The 13445-nt window shown below is 38.8% G+C and overlaps 2 non-coding genes across 2 annotated transcripts; both read right to left on the minus strand.

The window, feature by feature from the left end:
- Positions 1-1637: 1637 nt before the first annotated feature.
- On the minus strand, positions 1638-1741 carry LOC148579520 (small nucleolar RNA R71). The gene has a single exon (XR_015897551.1). It is a non-coding gene; the product is annotated as a small nucleolar RNA R71 (small nucleolar RNA).
- An 11360-nt stretch (positions 1742-13101) lies between these two features.
- On the minus strand, positions 13102-13209 carry LOC148579521 (small nucleolar RNA R71). Its single transcript, XR_015896090.1, has one exon. It is a non-coding gene; the product is annotated as a small nucleolar RNA R71 (small nucleolar RNA).
- Between the last annotated feature and the right edge of the window lie 236 nt (positions 13210-13445).

The following is a 13445-nucleotide window of genomic DNA, read 5'->3' on the forward strand; positions in this document are numbered from 1 at the left end:
TATTTTGATTCAATTCTAAGGATTGTTTTTATTCTTAATCTTATGAATTAGGTGAAACGAGAGTATGACCCTTTTCTACTTGAGTTCTTGTGATTCTCAAGAGAGTTATCTCACTTGAACTACAGCTTGAAAACAAATTCCTCTTGAATTGCTAATTACACAAATTGATTAGGATATGTGACATAAAATCCTGTTAGCTTTGGGTAATTAGGGTTTTTGTGGTGTTTAACTAGTTTTCTGAACTTAATCCTCTAATCGAAATTAAGTGACCACGAGGGTAGCGGTTAATGAAGGTTAGAGGAGGCTAAATCACTAAGAGATTAGGGTTTAGACATTTACAATTCGCCATAGAATGAATCATGCATTGCTAAAATAGTTGCTAAGAAATTATACTCCGGAAAGATAAACATCTCCGAAGCCTTAACTGTTTTCTCATACTATTTTACACCAAGCTCTTATTTGCTTTCTTTATTTACTTGTTTATTGTTTATGCGCATTGCAACTCACCAAACCCCTTTTAGTTCCCCTAACTAAGTGCAACTTGACAACCATTGCTTGCTCTGTCCAATAATCCTCGTGGGATCAACCATCACTCACCTGATGTATTACTTGGATGACCCGGTGCACTTGTTGGTTAAGCTGTTGGGAATTTCGAATTGTCGCACCAAGTTTTTGGCGCCATTGCCGGGGATTGTTTGTGATTGACAACTACTAGTTGTCATGTTGCTTAGATTAGGAATTTTTATTAGATTTTGTTTATTTACTTTTTCTTTTTAATTTTTTATTTCTTATTTTATTTAATTTTCTTTATTTTCAAATTTTGTCCTATTTATTTTCTTTTAATTTTTTATTTTAAGTTTGGTGTTCCATTAGTGTTTTTTCTTAATTTTCAATTTCTAAATTTTTAGAGTCTTTTTCTTTTTAATTTTCGAAATTTATAAGTTACTCTTTTACTTTTATTTTCGAAATTTTTTTAGTTTAATTACTTACTTTATTTTTTTTTTACATAGGATATCTCACTAGGAGTTCTCTATACCTTGACATAGAGACTCCCACTTTCCTTTGTCTCTTGTTTGTTTATGAGTAGGAACAGGGACAAGGAATCCTTTCTTGAGTTTGATTCTGAACCTAAGAGGACCTTGAGGCGGTGTTTGCAACAAGCTAGGGCTTACAAAGCCAAAGAGAACCTCAAGGAGACTTTTGAGAAGGAAGCTGAAGAGCTCATTATGGACCCTAATGGAGAAAATTCGAATGCTAATGAGCATGCAAGGAGGACTCTAAGCTCTTAGACTGCCCCCACTCCTGACTTTTATGGCCGTAGTATTTTAGTACCTGCCATTGGTGCTAATAATTTTGAGCTGAAGCTATAGTTGATCACTCTAGTGTAACAAAACTGCCAGTTTCATGGACTCCTGCAGAAGGACCCCAATTTATTTATCTCTAATTTCTTGTAGATCTGTGATACTATAAAGACGAATGGAGTGAATCCTGAAGTTTACAAGCTCATGCTCTTCCCATTTGCTGTTAGGGACAGAGCAAAACAGTGGCTTGACTCTCAGCCCAAGGAGAGCCTAGACACGTGGGACAAGGTGGTCACTGGATTTCTGACCAAATTTTTTCCACCTCAGAAGCTGACTAAGCTTAGGGTGGATGTCCAGACCTTCAGGCAAAAAGATGGAGAATGCTTTTATGAGGCTTGGGAGAGATTCAAGCTGATGATAAGGAAGTGTCCTCCTGACATGTTTCCAGAGTGGACCAGGTTGCAGATCTTTTATGATGGCCTCTCTGAGATGGCCAAGATGTCACTGGACAACTCTGCTGGTGGTTCGTTGCATATGAAGACGACATCTGAAGAGGCTAATAAGCTTATAGAGATGGTTGCTAACAACCAATATCTATACACTTCTGAGAGAAATCCTGTGAACACTGGGCCAATGCAGAAGAAAGGAGTCATGGAGGTGGACACACTCGACGCCATCTTGGCTCAGAACAAGATCATATCCTAACAAATTAACATGATCTCTCAACACTTAATCGGGATGCAAGTTTCAACTGTCAACACTCAAGATGTATCCTATGACATGACTGGGAGCTACACCCAAGAGGACACTTGTGGCTATGCTCAACCCACCACTGAGCAAGTAAATTACATGGAAAATTCCTCTAGAAATCCCAATAATGATCCCTATGCCAAAACTTTCAATCAGGGATGGAGGAATCACCCTAACTTTGAGTGGAGAGAGCAGCCACATAGGTCCCAACAGAACTTCAACAAGAACCAGGGTAGATCCAATCAGAACAGGTTTAACACCCATACGTTCCAGCCCTTTCAGTAGCAGCAAGGACCCTTTCAGAGACAAGACAATTATGACTTAGCCACAATAGTCTCTGAACTTTCCAAGACCACTCACAGCATTATGCAAGAGATAAGAGCTTCAATTCCGAACTTGGAGGTACAAGTGGGTCAGTTGAGCAGGAGGGTACCTGAGAGACCTTCCAACACTCTTCCAAGCAACACAGATGTGAATCCAAAGGAAGAGTACAAGGCCCTCCCCATGGGCAAGGAGGCCAAGCATAGAGAGATGCATGCTGCTGAGGAATTAAAGGAAGAAAAGGCTCAAGGAGAAGCTGGAAAAGCATTGTTACATGCCCCATTAGTGGCACAAGAGCCTGAAGTACAACACTCTCAGAAACTGCAAGAGGAGACCAAGGATGAGCAATTCACTCAGTTCTTGGAAATCTTTAAAAAGCTACACATCAATATTCCTTTTGCTAAGGTGTTGGAGAAGATGCCGCCCTATATGGCCTGTTTGAAAAGGTCACTCTCTGAAAAGAAGGCCTTGGAGGGAGATAAAACTGTGATCTTGACAAAGGAGTGTCGTGCACTGGTCTAGAAGAGGCTACCCAAGAAGATGCCTGATTCTGAAAGTTTTCTGATTCCCTGTACTATAGGGACCATCACATTTGAGAAGGCACTGTGTGACCTTGGTTCAAGCATAAATCTGATGCCTCTCTCTATGATGAAGAAGCTAGGGATTCAAGAGGCACAGCCCGAAAGAATTGCACTAGAGATGGCCGACAAGTCTCAGAAGCAGGCATACGGATTGGTGGAGAATGTCCTAGTAAAGGTTGATGACCTTTACCTCCCTACAGACTTTGTGATACTTGATATGGAAGAGGATACATACAACTCCATCATCCTAGGAAGGCTATTTCTAGCTACCGGAAGAGCCCTAATTGATGTAGAGAGAGGAGAGTTATGCCTAAGGATGCATGAAGATTATTTGTTGTTCAAGATTTTTAAACCTCAACCACTCTCTGACAAAGGAGGTACTAACATGCATAGTTCAGTGCTTAAGCCCTCCCACTTGGTGGAAAGCCATACAGTTCTCCCAGACATCAAACCTAAGTTTGGTGTTGGGCATTCACCACCCACCAAAGATGGAGGAGGCACCAAGAAGAAAGTACCCAAAGGCTGGAGGAATAAGAAGATTCCTACGGAAGACTTCTCACCTGGCTAATTCATGTGAATAGAATCTTGTCTTTGGAACATGTTGAGCTAATTCATGAGAGCATAGAAAAGAAGTTCACAATGAGGGGTGAAGATCTGAGCCCCTATAATCCTCCTCCTTAGAGGAGCTGCCCGTCAAGCTATTGACGGTAAAGAAGCGCTTGTTGGGAGGTAACCCAACCATACGTATCATTTAGTTTATTTTGCTTTATTTCAGTTTTAATTCAGTCTTACTTTAGTTTGATTTCCTTTCATTTTATTTCTCATTGATTTTCATAGTTTTCCTAGTTTTTCTAATATTTGTGATCATGTACAGCACTTAGAATAGGAACAGGAAAACTTAGGCGGAAAAATAGCACACCCTGGAGGAGACCTGTTGGGGGCGCTAAACGCTAGTTCTGGCATTTAGCACCATGAGAGGAGCAAAGCAATGGGTGTTTCATGCCTAATTTGGGCGTTTTACATTCTTTAGCACCCCCTTAGGGCACTAAACGCCAGGGAGGGCGTTTAGCGCTGGAGGGGGTGCTCCAAAAAAAAATGTGTCCCCCTTCTGGCATTAAATGCCAGAACCAGCGTTTAACGCCCAAGGGGGAGTTTCGAAAATGGAGGCATGGGTTTAGCCCTTAGTTACAACCCACTCCCAAACACTTTTAATCCATTCACACTTTATCCATTCTCTCTCCCCTTTCACCTACTTTTCCATCCATATTCATCCATCCCAACACCAATCTTCCTTGATTCTCTCAACCCACCTCCCACTCCACCCAATCTCCTCTCATCTATCCTATCTATCTCTCCTCCCAACAACCCAAATTCAAATTCAATTCCCCTCCACCCTTCACCCATGACTGAACCACACCCCACTCCCACCTATAAATTCCCCTCTTTTCATCCACTTTCACCATACCTCACACTATTATCTCCTTACTTCCTTCCTTTTCGCCATACACACTCCCTTCTTTTTCTTTTCCCTTTTCCTTTAGCCAAGGCCGAAGCCTTCACCTCCTCTCCTCTTATCCATTTTTCTTTTCCTTTTCTTATTTTCTATCTTTATTTTTTTCGGAGACGAGTAAAACTTTTAAGTTTGGTGTTGGGCGCTCCGCTTTGGTCCTTCATTTTTTACTATCTCCATGGCACCCAAGACCGGAGAATCCTCCTCAAGGAAGAGGAAAGAGAAAGCGGCTACCTCCGACCCATGGGACTTCACTTTGTTCTCCTCTAAGACACATGAGGTGCATTTTTATGAGGTTGTGCACAAGAAGAAGGTGATTCCTGAGGTCTGCTTCAATCTGAAGCCGGAGGAGTACCTGGAGATCCTATACTAGATTTTGAGATGGGGTTGGGAAGTTCTGGCCAGCCCTGTGACTAAGGTTGGAGTATTGATGGTGCGAAAGTTTTACGCTGATGCTTGGGTGACATACAAGCATGTTAGAGGCGTGGACCCAGAACTGAAGAATTGACACACCATGGTCAGAGGGCATATCATGGACTTCAGCCTGGAGATTGTGAGGGTGGCGCTATAGTTACCACTATATAGAGAGAACCCTCATTCATACACTCGGAGGATCAATACTGACCAGCGGTTGGATCAGGTCCTTGAAGATATCTGCCTCCCCGGAGTTCAGTGGAGGAGGGATTCCAAAGGCAATCCGTACCAGCTAGGTAGGCATGACCTTAAGCCAGTTGCTAGGGGATGGTTGGAGTTCATCCAACGCTCTATCATCCCTACGAGTAACCATTTTAAGGTTATAGTCGAGAGAGTAGTGATGATTCACTGTATTATGCTGGCAATGAGGTGGAGGTACACCAGGTGATCCCTTAGGAGTTATACAAGATAACGGATAAGCCCTCCACCACTATGAGACTGGCTTTTCCTCATCTCATTTACCACCTATGTGCAGCATCTGGAGCTCACATTGATGGAGATACCCTGATTGGAGTTGAGAGGCTGATCACAAAGAAGGGTACGGAGCACGCTAGAGAGCTCGGACAGGGACGGTAGCAGGAGCCAGTTCCACCACCTCCATAGGATCTTCCGGAGATGCCTCAGGGAGTTTACATCCCTCCCTGTGACTATTAGGATTAATTGACCACATCTATAGGGGAATTGACATCATCTGTTGATCAGCTGAGGATAGAGCATCAGGATCATGCTGCACTCCTCCATCAGATGATGGAGAAACAGAGGAGGTAGGGGTGTGATATAGAGAAGTTTAAGCACTTCAGAGGATTTCCCGAAGGGAGCAGTAGCCACCATCACTGAGGTGGTTGAGTTTCATTCTCGCTTCTTTTATCTTATGTCTATTTTTCAGTTTTTCATTCTATTTTATGTTTTCTTTTCTAAGTTTGCATGATCACTAGTAGGATTTTCTTGCTTTCTAGTTAGTATTTGTTTTAATACTTTATGTTTATTTTAAAAAGATGTCTTATGTATCACTTGCTGAGCTTAAACAAAAAAATCAAAAGAAAAAGATAGTATAATGCATGAGATTTTGAGTATATATTGCGTATTCTAGTTACTTTGATGTGGTGATAATATCTCTATTCTTAATGTATGAATTAACTGTGCATATTTGATATTGGAGTTGAGTATTTTGGTTCTTGAGGAACAGGAACTTAGAGAAGTATTATTGAGTCTTTGAAATAAGAAAGAGATTGATTCTTTAAGCAAAAAAAAAAAAAAAACAGCAAAAAGAAAAGAAAATAATAAAGAAAAAGAAAATAAAAAGAAAGGTCCAAGGCTTTGAGCATCAATGGTTAGGAGGGTCAAAACTGATCTAAAGCTCAAAAGAGTGGTTTTCCCTAATCATATGCTTGTGGTGTGAAAGTGTCAATTAGCCCTTGAGACTGAACACTTAAAATCGTAACCCATTGCTGTTATAGAGTATGCCTAAGGCTCTGAGCACCACTGTCTAGGAGAAAAAGAAACAGAAATTCGTATCCAAGGAGTTCCTCAGTTAAGTGCTTGTGGTGTTCTTGTTTCAAGTTATGCTTGAAGACAAAACACTTAGAGTCATAGCTAGGCTCAAGGTGCAAAGCACCAAGGAAAAACAAAATTTGTGTTCAAGAATCAATTGGAGCCTAAAGAAGAGAATCTATAATATCATCCGAGTTCTAGTTCTGAAGGATACCAATAGTTCTGATCTTCAAAGGATAGTGAGATGCCAAAGCTATTCAGAATTAGAGTGTCTTTTGCCCCCATTCAATAACTAGACCTGAACTTAAATGACAACTCAAGGCTCATACATTTTCTCTTTTTGGTCCTATATTGTTTTGGTTGCTTGAGAATAAGCAACAGTTTAAGTTTGGTGTTGTGATGCGTGAGCATCTTATACCCTTTTTTCTATCATTTTCTAGTTGTTTTTATTTAGATTTTATTTAGTTTTACTTGATTTTAGTGAAAAAATCTTCTTTAGATGCTACTTTGAGTTGTTTTGTTATTTTTATGATTTCAGGTGAAATTTAGAGCAATTTGGCGAAGTTTGGAGCAGAAAGGAAGAAAGTTGTTAGCACCGCCCCCCGGGTGCGCTAAACGCCCAAATTAGCATTTAGTGCCAGCAGAGGACCTCACTAGCACGCCATCAACCCCTATTAGAAGTTTAAGATCCAAACTGGCACGCCAACAGCAGTCTGGATCACCCCCTCTTTGGGCCTCTCGAATAGATTTAGCACTTATTAGTTTTATTTTATTTTCTTTTTGTAATTTTTATTTACAAACAATATCTTGTAGTCTTAGGATTTATTGTTTTATTTTTTCCGTATCAAATTAGGTTAATATAAAAGGAAAAAGATAACTTAGGATCCGGTTCTTCTTCCTTCTGCACATTTTCAGAACCCTAGTTTCTCTGTAAGTCATGAGCAACTAAACCTCTTGGTTAAGGTTAGGAGCTCTGTTTATTTCTATGGATTAGAACTATTGCTTTTCTATTTTAATTAATGTTTTGATTCAATTCTAAGGATTATTTTCATTCTTAATCTTATGAATTGGGTGGAACAAGAGTATGACCCTTTTCTACTTGAGTTCTTGTGATTCTCGAGAGAGTTATCTCGCTTGAACTATAGCTTGAAAACAAATTCCTCTTGAATTGCTAATTACACAAACTGATTAGGATATGTGACATAAAATCCTATTAGCTTTGGGTAATTAGGGTTTTTGTGGGGTTAAACTAGTTTTCTGAACTTAATCCTCTAATCAAAATTAAGTGACCACGAGAGTGGCGGTTAATGAAGGTTAGAAGAGGCTAAATCACTAAGAGATTAGGGTTTAGACATTTATAATTTGCCATAGAATGAATCATGCATTGTTAAAATAGTTGGTAAGAAATTTTACTCTGGAAAGATAAACATCTCCGAAGCCTAAACTATTTTCTCATATTGTTTTACACCAAACTCTTGTTTGATTTCTTTATTTACTTGTTTATTGTTTATGCAAATTGCAACTCACCAAACTCCTTTTGATTCGCCTAACTAAGTCCAACTTGACAACCATTATTTGCTCAGTTCGACAATCCTCATGGGATCGACCCTCACTCACCTGAGGTATTACTTGGATGACCTGGTGTACTTGCCGGTTAAGCTATTGGGAATTTTAATTCCCGCAGCAGCCGCCTATAAGGGCCTCAAACTCTGGTTTGTTGTTCAAAACTGGAAAATCAAACTTGATAGATTGCTCATAGGTCATTCCCTTTAAGCTTTCCAAAACCAAAATGATCCTGGCTCCTCAGAACGTTTAGTTGGACGCTCCGTTAATATGGAGTTTCCACCATGTGTTCGAGTCCTCAGGAACATCTCCAGTCACTTTAACCAAGAAATCAACCATCATTTGTGCCTTGATCATATGCCGAGGCTCATACTGGATGTCATACTGAGACAATTCAATTGCCTAGGTCATCATATGCCCCGCCAGATCAGGCTTTCGTAGGATCTGCTAAATTGCTTGGTCGGTTGTCAGGGTGATCGGGTGCCCTTGAAAGTATTGCCTCAGCCTCCAGGAGGATATCAGCAAAGCGTAAGCTAACTTTTCCAGCCTAGTATACCTTAACGCCGCCCCCTTGGAGCACTTTGCTTATGAAGTGCACGGGTTGCTGAAGCTTATCTTCCTCCCGAACTAAGGTGGGTGCCATGGCCTCCTTAGTCACTGCAAGATAGAGATACAGGGTCTCCCCCTCCTTTGGCTTCCCAAGTATTGGTGGTTCCGACAAGATCTTTTTAAAGTGATTGGAAGCTTCTTCAAAATCTAGGGTCCATTCAAAGGCCATCCCCTACCTCATTAGGTTGAAGAAGGGTAGCGCCTTTGCTGCTGATGCACCGAGGAATCGAGACAAAGCCGTCAACCTTCCTTCTAGCCTCTGAACATCCTTCACACAACTGATGAGCGGATAATTTATACGCTTTTTGGCATTGTTTTTAGTATGTTTTTAGTAGAATCTAGTTACTTTTAGGGATGTTTTCATTAGTTTTTATGTTAAATTCACATTTCTGAACTTTACTATGAGTTTGTGTGTTTTTCTGTGATTTCAGGTATTTTCTGGCTGAAATTGAGGGACTTGAGCAAGAATCAGATTCAGAGGTTGAAGAAGGACTGCTGATGCTGTTGGATTCTAACCTTCCTGCACTCAAAATGGATTTTCTGGAGCTACAGAACTCAAAATGGCCCGCTTCTAATTGCGTTGGAAAGTAGACATCCAGGGCTTTCCAGAAATATATAATAGTCCATACTTTGGCCAAGAATAGATGATGCAAACTGGCATTCAATGCCAGCTCTCTACCCAATTCTGGCGTCCAGCGCCAGAAAAGGAGCCAAAACCAGAGTTGAACGCCCAAACTGGCACAAAAGTTGGCGTTCAACTCCAAGGAGGACCTCTACACGTGCAACACTCAAAGCTCAGCCCAAGCACACACCAAGTGGGCCCCGGAAGTGGATTTATGCATCAATTACTTACTTCTGTAAACCCTAGTAGCTAGTTTATTATAAATAGGACATTTCACTATTGTATTTGACATCTTTTGATCATCTTAGGATCTTAGGATCATCTTTGGATGCATGGTTCTTAGATCAGAGGGGCTGGCCATCTCGGCCATGCCTGGTCTTTTTTCACTTATGTATTTTCAACGGTAGAGTTTCTACACTCCATAGATTAAGGTGTAGAGCTCTGTTGTTCCTCAAAGATTAATGCAAAGTACTACTGTTTTCTATTCACTTCATCTTATTTCGCTTCTAAGATATTCATTCGCTCTTCAACCTGAATGTGATGAACGTGACAATCATCATCATTCCCTATGAACGCGTGCCTGACAACCACTTCCGTTCTACCTTCGACTGAATGAGTATCTCTTAGATCTCTTAATCAGAATCTTCATGGTGTAAGCTAGAATGATGGCGGCATTCAAGAGAATCCGGAAAGTCTAAACCTTGTCTGTGGTATTCTGAGTAGGATTCAATGATTGAATGACTGTGATGAGCTTCAAACTCGCGATTGCTGGGCGTAGTGACATAACGCAAAAGGATAGTAAATCCTATTCCAGCATGATCGAGAACCGACAGATGATTAGCCGTGCCGTGACAGGGTGCGTTGACCATTTTCACTGAGAGGAAAGGATGTAAACCATTGACAAGGGTGATGCCTCCAGACGATTAGCCGTGCCGTAACAGGGCATTTGGATCATTTTTCCGAGAGAAGACCGAAAGTAGCCATTGACAATGGTGATGCATTACATAAAGCCAGCCATGGAAAGGAGTAAGACTGATTGGATGAAGATAGCAGAAAAGCAGAGGTTCAGAGGAATGAAAGCATCTCTATTCGCTTATCTGAAACTCTCACCAAAGATTTACATAAGTATTTCTATCCCTATTTTATTAATTATTTTCGAAAACCCCATTACTATTTTATATCCGCCTGACTGAGATTTACAAGGTGACCATAGCTTGCTTCATACCAACAATCTCCGTGGGATTCGACCCTTACTCACGTAAGGTATTACTTGGACGACCCAGTGCACTTGTTGGTTAGTTGTGCGAAGTTGTGAACCATGGTATTGGCATCATGTTTTTGGCGCCATTACCAGGGAAAGAAAGAGCAATGAATTTTACATAATCAAAGTAATCACAATTTCTGCGCACCAAGTTTTTGGCGCCGTTGCCGGGGATTGTTCGAGTTTGGACAACTAACGGTTCATCTTGTTGCTCAGATTAGGTAATTTTCTTTTTGTTTTATTTTCAAAAATTTTTCAAAATTCTTTCAAAAATATTTCTCATCTGTTTTCGAAAAGAAAATTTTTTTTTAATAAATGTTTTCAAAAATATATTTTTCTTCAGAATTTTTAAGAATGAATTCTAGTGTTTCATGAAGCATGTTGAAGCCTGACTGGCTGTAAAGCCATGTCTAATTCTTTTGGACTGAGTCTTCTACTTATAAGTATATGAAGTTGGATGAAATATCAGCTGTTGTATACATGAGAGGTATCTATGTTTGCTGAAGCTTGGCTGGCCATTGGCCATATCTAGTGTTTTGGACCGGAGCTTTCATTGAAAGCTTGGCTGGCTAGTGAGCCATGTCTAATTCCTGGACTGAAGCTTTAGACTAAGAATGCAAGATTCCTGGAATTCATATTAAAAATTTTGGAATCCTTATTTTTCTTTTTCAATTAAATTTTGAAAAAATACAAAAAAAAAAAATTAGAAAATCATAAAAATCAAAAGTATTTTTTTTGTTCTTGTTTGAGTCTTGAGTCATGTTATAAGTTTGGTGTCAATTGCATGTGCATCTTGCATTTTTCGAAAAAAATCATGCATTCATAGTGTTCTTCATGATCTTCAAGTTGTTCTTGGTAAGTCTTCTTGTTTGATCTTTGCATTTGCATGTTTTGTGCCTTTTCTTGTTTTTCATATGCATTCTTGGATTCTTAGTGTCTAAGCATTAAATAATTCTAAGTTTGGTGTCTTGCATGTTTTCTTTGCATTAAAAATTTTTCAAAAATATGTTCTTGATGTTCATCATGATCTTCATAGTGTTCTTGGTGTTCATCTTGACATTCATAGCATTCTTGCATACATTCATTGTTTTGATCCATAACTTTCATGCATTGCATCATTTTTCTTGTTTTTCTCTCTCTTCATTAAAAATTCAAAAATAAAAAAAATATCTTTCCCTTTTTCTCTCTCAAAATTTCGAAAATTAGATTTGACTTTTTCAAAAATTTTTAAAATCTAGTTGTTTTTATGAGTCAAATCAAATTTTCAATTTAAAAATCTTATCTTTTTCAAAAATCATATCTTTTTCATTTTTCTTATTTATTTTCAAAAATTTTTAAAATATTTTTTCAAAAATCTTTTTCTTATCTTTATCACATAATTTTCGAAAATAATATCAACAATTAATGTTGTGATTAAAAAATTTCAAGTTTGTTACTTGCTTGTTAAGAAAGATTCAAACTTTTAGTTCTAGAATCATATTTTGTGATTTCTTGTGAATCAAGTCATTAATTGTGATTTTTTAAAAATTAAATCTTTTTCAAAACTAATTTCAATCATATATTTTCAAAAATATCTTCTTATCTTATCTTTTTTAAAATTTGATTTCAAAATATCTTTTCTAACCTCTTATCTTCTTATCTTTTTTAAAATTGATTTTCAAAATTGTTTCAACTAACTAACTAACTTCTTGTTTGTTTCTTAACTTTTTTAAAAACCACCTAACTAACTCTCTCTCTCTAATTTTCGAAAATATCTCCCTCTTTTTCAAAAATTTCTTTTTAATTAACTAATTATTTTTTTTATTTTCGAAAATTACTAACCTTTTTCAAAAAAAAAAACTATTTTCGAAAATCACTAACTCTTTTTTTTTTTAAAAATAATTTTCGAAAATTCTCTCTCCCTCTCATCTCCTTCTTCTTATTTATTCATCTACTAACATCTCTCCCTCACCCACCAAAAATCCGAACCCTCTCTCTCTCTGAGTTCAGATTTTTCTCTTCTTCTTTTCTTCTACTGACAATAAGGAACCTCTTTACTATGACATAGAGGATTCCTCTTCTTTTCTTGTTTTCTTCTCTTTCTTATGAGCAGGAACAAGGAAAAAGGCATTCTTGTTGAAGCTGATCCAGAACCTGAAAGGACTCTGAAGAGGAAACTAAGAGAAGCTAAATTACAACAATCCAGAGACAACTTGATTGAAAATTTCGAACAAGTAAAGGAGATGGCAGCCGAACCCAACAACAATGCAAGGAGAATGCTTGGTGACTTTACTGCACCAAACTCCAATTCACATGGAAGAAGCATCTCCATCCCTACCATTGGAGCAAACAATTTTGAGCTGAAACCTCAGCTAGTTTCTCTGATGCAGCAGAACTGCAAGTTTTATGGACTTTCATCTGAAGATCCTTTTCAGTTCTTAACTGAATTCTTGCAGATCTGTGATACTGTTAAGACTAATGGAGTAAATCCTAAAGTCTACAGGCTCATGCTTTTCCCATTTGCTATAAGAGACAGAGCTAGAATATGGTTGGATTCTCAACCTAAAGATAGCCTGAACTCTTGGGATAAGCTGGTCACGGCTTTCTTAGCCAAGTTCTTTCCTACTCAAAAGCTGAGCAAGCTTAGAGTGGATGTTCAAACCTTCAAACAAAAAGATGGTGAATCCCTCTATGAAGCTTGGGAAAGATATAAACAGTTGACCAAAAAGTGTCCTTCTGACATGCTTTCAGAATGGACCATCCTGGATATATTCTATGATGGTTTATCTGAGCTATCAAAGATGTCATTAGACACTTCTGCAGGTGGATCCATTCACCTAAAGAAAACGCCTGCAGAAGCTCAAGAACTCATTGACATGGTTGCTAATAACCAGTTCATGTACACTTCTGAGAGGAATCCTGTGAGTAATGGGACGCCTATGAAGAAGGGAGTTCTTGAAGTTGATACTCTGAATGCCATATT

The sequence above is a fragment of the Arachis ipaensis genome, chromosome B10 (genome assembly GCF_059453495.1).
Source record: "Arachis ipaensis isolate K30076 ecotype BB chromosome B10, ASM5945349v1, whole genome shotgun sequence".
In the NCBI taxonomy this organism is placed as follows: Eukaryota; Viridiplantae; Streptophyta; class Magnoliopsida; order Fabales; family Fabaceae; genus Arachis; species Arachis ipaensis.